At 37.3% G+C, this 13969-nt stretch overlaps 1 long non-coding RNA gene across 1 annotated transcript; it reads right to left on the bottom strand.

Moving 5' to 3' along the window:
* Positions 1 to 1411: 1411 nt before the first annotated feature.
* Positions 1412 to 8272, bottom strand: LOC128023798 (uncharacterized). The gene is made up of 3 exons (XR_008186032.1): positions 8142 to 8272; positions 2450 to 2515; positions 1412 to 2329 (listed from the first exon to the last, which is right to left on the bottom strand). It is a non-coding gene; the product is annotated as an uncharacterized LOC128023798 (long non-coding RNA).
* Positions 8273 to 13969: the final 5697 nt, after the last annotated feature.

Genomic DNA, 13969 nt, shown 5'->3' with positions numbered 1-13969 from the left:
AAATAAAGAGGAGCACTGCAGATCACCTCAGAGACCCATCTCATCACAACAGATATCCATCCAGCCATCTCCCCGCTTTCCCCTGCCACATCCTCCAGTCAACAAAGCTAAGAGAGAAGATGATATCAGAGCTGTTATTTGTTGTTTTACTGCTACCAACACCATATTGACGTCTATTGAAATTAGAGCAATATACTGTATGAAAGCGTGCCAAATCACACAGTCTCCTGTTAACAGCGTCCTAATAACGCCGCCTCATGTTTTTCATTTTTACAGCATGCTTTATGAAAGCATCTCTCCAGGGAAACGTGCAGACTTGTACATTTGAATGAACATGGCTCCAATAAATCTTAAGTTTATGCAACAAATAAATGAATAACAGCACAGGAAATATGAATCCATCTTAACAGCCCCTCTTCAGCGTCAAAAGAAAATATTGCTCAATTTAAATTTAATGACTGGCTCCATCTTTGCTGCCGGAGTGGCTGAGAGCAGTGCTGTTGCCGTAATAACAATAATAGACTGTTTTATGGGCTGCCCTTCACATGGGAGAATCTGGTATAGACAACACACAACATAACCGCAGGAGCTTAACCAGCAGCTGAGGCTCCGAGACAAGAACATGACTGAGTGGAGGCTCATGTCAGAGATTTCATTGCCCGAGAAGGTAAAAACAAAATTGTGCTAGACAAGTGAGTCAATAATGAAAACTTCCTTTTTCATTTTAGAATGTGCAAAATAAACATTAGTTATAAAGAAAAAGAAAGTGGGAAGTAAATAAAATGAAGCAGATATATATAAAAAAACCTTATGAAAATGCATACTCCAGAAATTCTGCTCCTTCTCTCAGTAGAGATTTAGACAAAACATCCTTTAAAAAAAATAGACCTTTTAAATGACATTTTCTCAAATAACAGTTCGCAGCTTTAAGTTCAGTGAAAGTGCTTGTGTGAAAGCGGGAAGTGATTAAAACTTTTCCTATTGTAACCTCTGTTCTACCTCCGTGCTGTCGGTGTGAAGCTCAGGGTTTCATTCTGACAGCGTTTCATTTTCTGTCTGAGCAGTTTGAATTGGATTGACAGGAAGCTCTGGAATCTCCCCGGTGCTGTTCTCAGAACTGGACTAACAAAATAGCTAACCTTTCCATCATCCCGCTGTATACAGACACTGTATGAATAGAGAGAGAGTGATAGAATGATTCTCACATGGAAAGATGACACTTTTTCTTCTTTTCTTAAAAATCTAGTTAACTGAAAAAGCTAAATATTTAATTAAAGCCATATAAACTGTGACACTGAGATATATCAGTATGTTCAGCGACAGTCATATAATAAATAAATACCGTATTTATTATACCGTAAATAGCACAAAGGGAGAGAGTGATAAAAATAGTTAAACCAGGTATTGGAAGACAAGACATAAAGATTAAAAAATGGCATATCCTCTAGCAAGATCTGCTGCAGTTACAATGAGGATTTTTCCCCTTGCCAGCAGTCTAGTGATTTGACTGCATCTCAGCACTTCATTTTAAAACAAAGACACAGTCAGTCACTTTTACAGCCAATTACATTTGTTATATTGGCTATCTACTGCCTATTCAGAATGATATACATCACATTTACAGCTTTTGATAATGTTTTGACTTTTAGCTGAGTGCAGCTGACCATTAGCAAACTGTTTTCAGTCTGTCACAGCTGAGTGGTCATTACCATCCGTCATATCAAGACATCAGCAGGCTAATAATTCAAACAGAGAACACAACGGTGACAGAGCGCAAACATTATTTAATCAGTGACACACAAGAGGCAAAAAAAGTTTTCTGAAATCAAATAAATAAGAAACGGTGTGCAGGCTACAGTGTGTGTGTGTGTGTGTGTGTGTGTGTGTGTGTGAGAGAGAGAAGAGAGAGAGAGAGAGAACATCTGTTTTAGCATTGAATAATTCACCATGTGAAGGTGCACCACTGAAACACTAGTTTTGCTGTTTTGGAACAAAAGAAATGGGCTAAAACCACAGCCGTGCTCAGAGAAGTCTGTGTTTTTCTGTGAGCGCGATCCAAAGACACCCACATTGTTGTTGTCTTTCTGTTTGGATGTGTTTGGCTGCCTCTTCTCAGCAGAATAACATCAACAGATACTAAAATGTGCACTCAGCAAATGGAAGATCAGCCCACATACAACAGACTTTAGCTCTTTTAGAAAGCTGACGGTTTCAAAAAAAGTAAAGTCTTTTTTAAAGCAAGTCCATTGTTGGTCATCTTGGGAATGCCCTGATCCAACTAGGCCCTATCTACAGTCAGGCAAGTATCTTCTTTCAAATCTTCTGTCTACTTCAAAAAGAAAAGACCACAATAACAAGTCAAATCACCAGTATATCTGACAAAAACCATCACACATTCTGCTGCTTCAGCTCAATTCAAACTTTCAATTGAAAGGCAGGACTTACTTACCTACAGGCAGGAGATTGAGCAATTTCTCCCATTAACTGCTCTGCCCATCTTCTCATTTTTCTTTCCCTAAAGAGAAGCAGTGAGTAATAACAGCCTAGATGAGTTCAGAACATTTTTGGTTCTTCTATCATAATAACCTATTATATTGAAATCCATGATCTTTTCAAGTCACCTTCAATAATATAAAGAGAGATAGCTGTGCTTTATTGATCCCAGAAGGCAAACTCAGCCGTAATATGAAACATTAAGAGCACAGAGCACACACACAGTGTAATCAAGAAAGAACATTGTGTTTAACAGCATTACAGACGCAACACAAAACACAAATGCATCTGGCAATGCTATCTGCATGTGAATGGGATAAACGCTTGAGCACACTTTATGAAAAAGCTCATGCAGATAATGAGCTGTTAAACCAGTAATAATAAACATTCGGAATCTGGAGTAGTATGTTCATCTTATCCTGTCAATCACAACACAAGGGATTGTTAACTCATCTTTATTCTCATTGGTTTTTAAACATTGTTTTTTTCAGGTTGCCATTCTCCTTCTGGGATCCCATGGCAAAAAGTTGTTAAATTTGCACTCTGATTGCGAAGCATCTCAACATTCATCATAGCAACTTTGGGGTCTCTAGCACCACATTTGAAACAATGAAACAATGTGTATTTTATTTTATACACATTGTTTTATCATTATATTGTCTTTTCATATATATATATATATTAGGGGTGTAACGGTTCACAAAATTCACGGTTCGGTTCGATACGATACACTGATGTCACGGTTCGGTTCGGTTCGGTTCGATACGTTTTAGATACAGCAAAATGTAAAAACATCTCAACTTTTCAGAATGCCGCAAGCGCACCGCGGGTCATGTGACAAGAACTAACCAATCAGCTTCATCCTTTCCCGTAACAACGTTGAGAGCTCAGCCAAGATGAAGGATCAGCTGATCATAGTTGTATATGGATTGCAATTTTGAAATAAATTTAGTAGCAGCGCTACTGCAAGCGATTTTTAGAGCTGCAAATCCATTTATCCTTCGCTGAAATTTCCGCGTCTCATGGAGAGAGCACGTCATTGTTGCTTAGCAAAGACAGACGCCTCATGAGCGCTTCTGCCCGAGCGCTTTGGAAAGGAGGAGAAAGACGCGCTTAGCGTTTTCCATGCGTTTTTAGGCACGATATGTGAACGGCCCCTAAGGCGCTCGCTCACTCAGCACGCGCTGAAGGCTCGTTGCAAAATGTCGAATGCCTTTAACAGACCAGAAATATAAGATCCTAAAATAACCAACAGGTCTGGTGTTTGGGTTGGATTCCCTGTAAGCTATAGTTTCTAAATGCTGCAGGGATAGTTTGCTGCGTGCATGTTTCTCCTTTTTTTCGTCTTTTCCCAGATAGTACTGACGCATATATCCCAGATATTACCGCTGGTGTTTTTTTTTTTTTTTTTTTGTATTCCCGCTGGTGTACCCTGTCATGTTGCAGATGCGACATACCGTTGTTTTTTTATCCACCACTCTCTTGCCATCACCATTATAGCTTAAAGGGAATCCAAAGTGCACCCAAACACCAGACCTGTTGGTTATTGGAGGATCTTCTCATTTCTAGTCTGTTAAACGCATTGGCTATTTTGCAACGAGCCTTCAGCGCGTACTGAGTGAGCGAGCGCCTGCTGAGTAGCCTAACATAAACATATAAGATGGTGTTTTTTTCTTCTTCGGGAGTGTCAGGGGCGTTGCCTGTTACGTTGTTTGGGTTATTGGGCTACCTTGTTGAACGCATATCATTATATTTCTCTCTCTCTCTTTTTTTTTTTTTTTTTCAAATATAATTAATTACTCCAACGAACCGTTCGGTATACATAATGCGTACCGCGTACCGAACCGAAAGCGTCGTACCGAACGGTTCAATACGAATACGCGTATCGTTACACCCCTAATATATATACATATATACATATATATATATATATATATATACATATATACATATATATATATATATATATATATATACATATATACATATATATATACATATATACATATATATATATATATACATATATAAATATATATACATATATACATATATAAATATATATATATACATATATAAATACATATATATATATATATATATATATATATATATATATATATATATATATATATAAATTAAAAAAATACTGGCTAATGCGTTGGGTACTAGACTAACTGAGACTTGTCATGGTACTTGTATACTGTTGTCGCTTTGGATAAAAGTGTCTGCTAAATGATTAAATGTAAATGTAAACGTAAATGTAATAAGGCTAATAAATCAAATTCCATATAAATCAATTCATTTTAAAGTTTTGTTCAATGTAACTAAATAATTTTTTAGTTTTTACTTTTTTCCCCCAATAACAAAAAAATCACCCCTACTGAACGAAAATAAATAAATAAATAAATCAATAAAAATAAAATAAAAACACATTATAAAAGCATCATAAATCTGGTTAATGTAAATCTTGATTCAAAAGCCATACAGGTCATTCTCAAAAAAAAATAGCATATTGTGATAACAGTTCATTATTTTCCATAATGTAATGATAAAAATTAAACTTTCATATATTTTAGATTCATTGCAAACCAACTGAAATATTTCAGGTCTTTTGTTGTTTTAATATGATGATTTTGGCATACAGCTCATGAAAACCCAAAATTCTTATCTCAAAGAATTAGCATATCATGAAAAGGTTCTCTAAACGAGCGATTAACCTAATCATCTGAATCAACTAATTAACTCTAAACACCTGCAAAAGATTCCTGAGGTTTTTAAAAACTCACAACCTGGTTCATTACTCAAAACCGCAATCATGGGTAAGATTGCCGACCTGACTGCTGTCCAGAAGGCCATCATTGACACCCTCAAGCGAGAGGGTAGGACACAGAAAGAAATTTCTGAACGAATAGGCTGTTTCCAGAGTGCTGTATCAAGGCACGTCAGTGGGAAGTCTAAGGGAAGGAAAAAGTTTGGCAAAAAATGCTGCACAACGAGAAGAGGTGACCGGACCCTGAGGAAGATTGTGGAGAAGGACCGATTCCAGACCTTGGGGGACCTGCGGAAGCAGTGGACTGAGTCTGGAGTAGAAACATCCAGAGCCACCGTGCACAGGTACAGAAGCGCCTGACCTGGGCTACAGAGAAGCAGCACTAGACTGTTGCTCAGTGGTCAAAAGTACTTTTTTCGGATGAAAGCAAATTTTGCATGTCATTCGGAAATCAAGGTGCCAGAGTCTGGAGGAAGATTGGGGAGAAGGAAATGCCAAAATGCCTGAAGTCCAGTGTCAAGTACCCACAGTCAGTGATGGTCTGGGGTGCCATATCAGCTGCTGGTGTTGGTCCACTGTGTTTTATCAAGGGCAGGGTCAATGCAGCTAGCTATCAGGAGATTTTGGAGCACTTCATGCTTCCATCTGCTGAAAAGCTTTATGGAGATGAAAATTTCGTTTTTCAGCACTTCCTGGCACCTGCTCCCAGTGCCAAAAGCACTGGTAAATGGTTTACTGACCATGGTATTACTGTGCTCAATTGGCCTGCCAACTCTCCTGACCTGAACCCCATAGAGAATCTGTGGGATATTGTGAAGAGAAAGTTAAGAGACGCAAGACCCAACACTCTGGATGAGCTTAAGGCCGCTATCGAAGCATCCTGGCCCTCCATAACACCTCAGCAGTGCCACAGACTGATTGCCTCCATGCCACGCCGCATTGAAGCAGTAATTTCTGCAAAAGGATTCCCGACCAAGTATTGAGTGCATAACTGAACATAATTATTTGAAGGTTGACTTTTTTTGTATTAAAAACACTTTTCTTTTATTGGTCGGATAAAATATGCACATTTTTTGAGATAGGAATTTTGGGTTTTCATGAGCTGTATGCCAAAATCATCAGTATTAAAACAATAAAAGACCTGAAATATTGCAGTTGGTGTGCAATGAATCTAAAATATATGAAAGTTTAATTTTTATCATTACATTATGGAAAATAATGAACTGTTATCACAATATGCTAATTTTTTGAGAAGGACCTGTAATATAGCCTTGTGTGAAAATAATTTGAAATATGAATAATCTTTAAAACTCATGCTCTACAGCCTTTACAGACACTAATTACTTTCATTGTACGGACAAAGGCAACCTGAAAACTCTGCTGGAAATTTCTCCTATTTTATTTATGGATGACTCAAGAAGCAAACCTGACAGTGAACATGGAAAGCAGGAATATTTCAAACAGAGCAATATCGTTGAAGTACTGTGCATCTGAGTGGTCTGTCCCTGGATTTGTCTCTGTAAGAACGAGAAAGTAAAGGAGAGATGCATTTAAAGGGCATAAAATGTGCTTGACTGAACTAGTGTGATTTCTCAGTGAGTCAGGGATCTTCTGACACGTGTGAGTCACTCACTCCAGACAGCCAATCTCACCCAGTGGACCCTTGATGTGGTAAACCGACAAGGATTTCCAATGGCCTAATTTTCTTTCTCTTCGCTGTGAATCCCTCTATTGCTATGACACATATGAGATAACCAATGGATATATCATGTTTTCCCACTTCAGATGTGCATTTCTGCACAGACAGCAGCTGAAAATGTGATATTTACAGCAGCAACTTCCATTGAGATGATTGTGAATGCTAACGGATAGCTTTCTCCTGGTATTATAGACATCCTTTTGAGCAGTGCATTCAACTTCGCATGCCCTTTTACAAAAATAGTAGGGAGTATAGTGCGCATACTGTGCAGTTTTCCATTTTGATTCACTTTTGAGTGTGCAAGGATGTGTGTATTTCAATTAATGTATGAGAGTGAATATGATCTATCCAGCTGTAGTGGTTTTATGTGTGTTGGTCTCTCAGAAAGCGCTGAAAATGAGTTTGACCTGCACTTCTGCTCTTTGACCACTCCATGTCCAGCCTGGCTTTCTTATGTTTAATTAATGTACACCCCGCCAGCAAGCTGACAGTGTTGGGGGTAACACATTGCAAGTAACACAAGTTACGTAATCAGATTACTTTTGCATAAATTCATCCCACTCTTAAAAAAGGGCTATAAATAGAACTTCTTATATTAAAAATAACCAAGGCTTGCTCTTATTTAAAAAGTAACGCGAAAGTAATGTAACACATTACTTTGCACAAAAAGTAACTTAGTAACGTAATTAGTTACTTTTTTAGGGAGTAACACAATATTGTAATACATTACTTTTAAAAAGTAACTTCCCCCAACACAGGCCTCTGACTTACACTTTTTCTCTCCTGAGTCAAGCATTTATTTATCATTTGCATAGTTAACACTGGGGAAAACTGGGCATTGAAATGCTTGCGATGAGGCTCAGACATACAGTGACAATAACAGGACATAAACAGACATAGATATACTGTACGTGGAGGGCACTGAGATTTTGAGTGACTTCAGTGACCATAGGCAGAACAGACACAGACAGAGAATTACATACAAATAAGTGGCAGTAACAGATACAATAAGGGTAGACAGTGTTAAGACAGACAGTGTTACTGATAGTCTCCATATCCGTCCTTTCACCCTCTCCACTGTCTTTGTCTTGAGAGAAGACCAAAAATGGAGGCAGGCCGTCCTCCAGTCATCCGGCGGGGACTGGAAGTGTAATCAGAACATCAATCTGCACCTACCTTGCGTGCCCACATCTCAGCCTGCCAACAAAAACATCCCCATACGTCCGGCTGCCACATTCCCTAATCCAGGACCTGCTTTTAGCTTCCTGTCATGGTGATCGAGGGATGGGAAACCAGATGCAGCAGCCAAAGATGAGAAAGGCATGTTAGAGGAGCAGCAGGGGTTCTGGTAATCCGTGCAGGGCTGTAGGGAGGTGCTGTTTTCGCTCACACATGAAAAAAAGAAAAACAGCCAGCTAATCCAGCATAGCAAGACTCCAGAGGAACTGGAAGCTGACGGTATTAGCGCAGCCACAAGCACCTTTGATCTTGAGCAGAGTCTTTCATGCTTAATCTGTGTATTTTTTTTATTTTTTATTTTTATATTTGTTTGGGTGAGAATCTTCTCCCCTGAATTTTTTCATCTTGTGTTACATTGAATAATCGGCACTAAATGATTTCTGGTTTTGTGAACAATAAAATATAACAAGATTTCCTTTTCACTGATTGTCATTTAGGCTATTATGGTGGCAATGGTATTACAATGGTTTTATGATAAAGTAATACAATTCTTTGAATTATGCTCACACACAATCATATTTACAGTAAATACAGTAATCATACATTGCTACAGTAAATATCAAACCACCATGATCTTAATAAAATGCAAGAGCCTGCAGAAATGTGTGGTGGAGATGCTTATTTACACTTATTTACCAAGGACACGTGAAAACAATATCACATTGCCAATAAGATGAAATTCAACGAGAAGTTTCTTTATCACCAAATCGGCATTTAACAATTACTTTTGAAGGATGATAAGAATAATTTGACTCTGAAGACTGGATTAATTAATTCTTTGGTAAGCAGAAGAGACTTCTTTAAACTACCAACACATATACAATTTTTAAGACTTGGTATGTAGCACAAGTATATTTTCTTTCCCATCACCAGCAAAAGACATACTATTAATACAAAGCAGAAGCGTGTAAATTGGGATGTGGCCTCAGTCTATGAAAAGTGGTAAATTGCCCCCCATAAGGTTTAAATTCGAATGTTTTTGAATGGTTTAATCCCACTGTCCCACAGTTATTCAGCACGACACAGCAGCTTAGCTAGAGAAAATCTGCTACTGAGTTCAAAGCTCAAACATCTGCAAAAATCTTCTGAATGGATACCTCCTACTGCCTAAAGAATACTTTGATAGTAACTGTGTGTGGTTTTGCATAGATATCACATTACTTATGAAGTCATATTACTTTCCCTATCCTTAAAAGCACACAAATCTGATATTTATCTCAGCATACAGTATGTACACACTTCCTTTATTGCTCACAGTGGCACACATCACTCTGATCAAAGTCCCTGCCGCAGACTGGTGTGTGGAACTTCTAAACCTTTACAAACAGCAGAACTGTCAGCTAACATGTTTGCAGAAGCACACAAGAATTAGTGAGAGACTGTTCGAATTAAGTGTGAATTAAGCTTTTTGGCCAATTCTGCATGTTGAATCAGCAGCAGTGGAGCTCGTCCGTAAGAAAGAGAACTTCGACTGGCTAGTCACCTTAGCGAATGAGCTCACAAGAAAAAAACAGAACTGACGAAAGCAAACCAATGATGGAGTAAAGAGGAAACGACTTACTGTCATTCTATCCGTTTCTTTCTTCATCCACAAGAAGAAGACCAAAGGCTGACAATGTCAGTGTCACTTGCAATTTACCAGACATGATTAAAAAAACTACATTAATCCATCAGTATGGAAGGATATTCTGGTCTATTATCAAAGGAATTAAAAATTGTATTTTAACTTGCGTTTTCCATATACTGACTTATAAATATATTGCTTAAATATATTGCTTTACCGTCAGCTATCGTCAGATCTTCGAATTGAGTGTCATCAGCATAGCAGTGATATGAAAGGTCATGTTTCTGACTGACAAAACTTAGTGATGCCATGTAGATAGAGAAGAGTAGTGGTCCAAGAACTGAGCCCTGAGGAACGCCAGTAGCTTGATGCTATGACACTTCACCACTTGAAGGACCTATCTAAGAGGTACTGTAAGACTCAAACCACCGGATTATGTTTTTTTGAAATGCTCTTTGCCATGAACATTGACAGGAGGATCCAGGACAGCAATATAAATATTGAATAATTTGAAGCCGCTCTTGCTAGTTTAGTTTTCCAATTCTGCATTAAAAAAATCTTTTTTAGCAAATTTCTCTGTACAATCCATCTGCATCTACATCTGCATCTGCATATGAGTTATTTGATGTTTTCACCAGCAAGCAAAAATAAAACAGTAAACAGTTTTCAGTGTCCTCACAGAAGGGGAAATCATTTTCAAACCGTTATGGTTAGAAAAATAAAACATGATTTATTTCACCATGCTTGAAATCAAGGACTTTTGGCATTAATTTTTGGGTTATGGACTGTTCTAATGCAGGAATAAACTGCCTTGGGCCTGCCATTGTCAAGAACACCCACATTTACATATAAATTGGGAAACTGAGTGAGCAAGAGTAGAGAAAATCAGAGAGATGAGGAAAACACAGAGAGGGGGAGAAAAAAAGAGTAAAATATAATTATATGTTGACAGTGTGTGGTCTTTAGTGAGTGTAAGAGTGTAAAGAATGACGCTTTAATATCTCATGATTTCTGGCTTACAGCTAAAGATCTTTCCTGTCATCTGCCTGCATATGTGAGCATTAATTCTTTATGATAGTGGTGACCCTGAGCAGACGTAAGTTTTTTTTTTTTTCTTTTTTTTCTCTCTTTTCCATTGGTAGAAATATTTATTTTAAAGTGTTATTTTAAGACTCAAAATATTGTCACCACATACTGTGTTTTGAATTCACATATGGTTTGCACATACGTTTATTCATCTGGAGCCAGTGGTGGACGAAGTACACAAATCAAGTACTTGAGTAAAAATACAGATACGTATAATAAAATATTACTCCAGTAAAAGTAAAAGTACTCCTTTTTCAATTTTACTCAAGTGAAAGTACAAAAGTACTTAATTTTTTATGTACTTAAAGGGTTAGTTCAGCCAAAAATGAAAATTATGAGTCAAGGAATTGGTTTGGGAACTGAATTATAGTGATGGGAAGTTCGATTCTTTTCCGTGAACCGTTTTTTTTTTTTCGGACGGTTTGATTCAATAAACTGGTTGAAAAAAATGGTTCACCAGTTCTTTTTACGCAGTATCATCAGCTCCTCGGTTCTCGAATCGGACGCGTCTGAATAAAAATTGTTTTTGGTTCAGTGTACTGATGATCCGAAAACCAATGCAACCGGTTCTTGACTCGAGACTACAAACTCAATTTGTGAATGTGTCATCATTAACTATAAATACAGTACAGATATTTCATAAATCATCCCTTATTCCTATTAAACATAGAGTCTTTAGAGTCTTAATTATTGCCCAACTTCCCTGAAAACCCCTTTGGCCTATACATAATCTACAATATACAGATTAGAAACATTCATCTTAAAAAAAAAAAAAGCTAAATAAAATATAGTTATTTTATCACACTTTCCGATGTTTAAAAATACTTGAAAAATTACAAGCATTCGCAGTATCATCAGTTCGAGCAACCGATGCAACCGGTTCTTGACTCGAGAACGAGAACTGCACCAGCAGTGGGAATGTTCGTCATCTGGCTCTGCTCTGTGTTCATCTTCAGCTCAGTTTTCACAGCAGTTCAGTCAGTGTACTGTTTGAGTAAATTAATTACTCTGGGATATTGGTTTATTCTGACTCAGAGGGAGTGTCAGTCACTTTAAAAAAGTTAACAGCTTAAGTAATTTGTCGATTAATGATTATTGGAGACGCAAACCGTTTCAAACGATTCAGTTCGATTTGGTGAACTGGTTCAACCGGTTCACTAAGAAGAACCGGTTAAATTGAACAATTCGTTCAGACCATCACTGACTAGAAGCCCCAGCCACAGGCCAGAGGCCACCTGCACAAAAACTGCCCATAACTTCCATATCTCCCACAACTTCAGAATCATCTCGTCAAGCGATCCTTCTTCTGCACATTCCAGGAAGTCCGGATCTTCTGTATAGACTTCAGAACCTTCTCTTTAATGATCCTCTGTTTGCAGGTCCCACACTGTTAGGATCTTCTCCCACAACTTCATGATCGAATCATCAAGTGATCCTACTCCTGTCTATCCCCTTTTATCCACGTGTGTCTTCCTTGTGTTGATAATTCAGTAAGAGGCTCTAAAAGTTAATGATTCTCTAAACTCATTTAGATTGGTCAGACAGAACTTATTTATTCAACAATCTTCAATGATTGTTCTTTACTATCAAAGTGAAATTCCTGGCTGGTACCCCGTAAAATAGTCTGACCAAAACTTAATATAAATATTCATATTTAAGCCAAAGCCATTACACTGGTGGTGCTACTGTACTTAGATTTGAAATCACTACATTTAGCAGTACCCCGTGTTAGGCTAACTGACGTGAAAATCACTACAATGTCTTACTAACAAGAAACTATAAATTTATAAATTTAACCACAGATCGAGGGCAGTAGTTCCAACAAATTTGAGATGCTGTTTGTGAACATTCATTGGAACTATGGATTTGGGAAAGACCAAATCATTGAACTATGTTTGTTAAAAACGGAACTCGTGGCCATGTATTTTGTCTTAACACATCCCAGTTGACTAACACAGCTATGCTGGTAAACCATCTTTACCCACACCAAACCAGCATAAAACATTCTAGCATTTAATTTGAGTGGGTCTGTTTATGCCACAGGGTCAAGGGTCAGCTAGCTAGCACTGATAGTAAGCCCCTGCTGTTAGACGCTTCAACTACACTATTTTGCATGCAAAAGATTTCCATTCCAATTGACAGCTATTTAAAAAGAGGGATATGGTAAGGGAAAAATATAGCAAACAACACAGAGGATAGCCAAAACTGAATTATATTGCCAGACATAATGCAAAAGAGAATGAACAGCTTTCTCCAGATATATTAGACATCAGAATAAGAATGAGCTTTATTCACCAAGTATTCTGTTCCAGATATATAGCACATTATTATTATTATTTATTGTTCGTTTCAGATTTCTTTCTTGTTTAAATGTTCTTTCTTTTTTCAAAGTTATATACGCATGCATGAACACTTATGTGTGCACTGTAAAATGTATTAAGTTGACTTTACTTAGAAAAAGTGAGGAAACCGATTGCCTTAAAATTTTTAAGTACCGTGTTCATTTTAAGTTTGCATAGCTTAAAACTGTTTTTACAGGAAACTTGTTAATAATTAATAATAATAATAATAATAATAATAATAATAATAATAATAATAAATTTTATTTGTAATGCGCCTTTCTTTCACTCAAGGTACTACAACAGTATAAAACAACAATAAAAGAAACAACACTAAGTACATAATAACAATCATAATGACAACACAATAACAACATTGGCAACAGAAGCTGTAAAATTTGTTTGTTTGCTTTAGTGAAACTTAAAAGCGTCACTAAAAATATGTTTTCGGTAATTTCTTAAAACAAACAGAGCATTCCTTAAAGGAAAAAGCAGAGAATTCCACAACTTATTTACGTAAGACAGGCAGTAATTTCGCAATTAAGTTAGCAATTTAAGTTGGAAATGGCATGGGGGAATTTTTTTTATTTTATTAAATTTTTTGCCTAGATGTTCTAGTGCACAGAGATCTGTAATGTCTGCCTGAGGGGAGAAGTGCAAACAGGTTGTGACCGGGGTGCGAGGGATCTGTGATGATGTTACAGGCCCATTTCTTTACTCTGGAGTTGTACAAATCTTGAAGGTTGGGCAGATGCACACCAATTATCCTTTCAGCT

The sequence above is a fragment of the Carassius gibelio genome, chromosome A2 (assembly GCF_023724105.1).
Source record: "Carassius gibelio isolate Cgi1373 ecotype wild population from Czech Republic chromosome A2, carGib1.2-hapl.c, whole genome shotgun sequence".
In the NCBI taxonomy this organism is placed as follows: domain Eukaryota; kingdom Metazoa; phylum Chordata; class Actinopteri; order Cypriniformes; family Cyprinidae; genus Carassius; species Carassius gibelio.
This window is presented reverse-complemented; position numbering and strand designations above follow the sequence as displayed.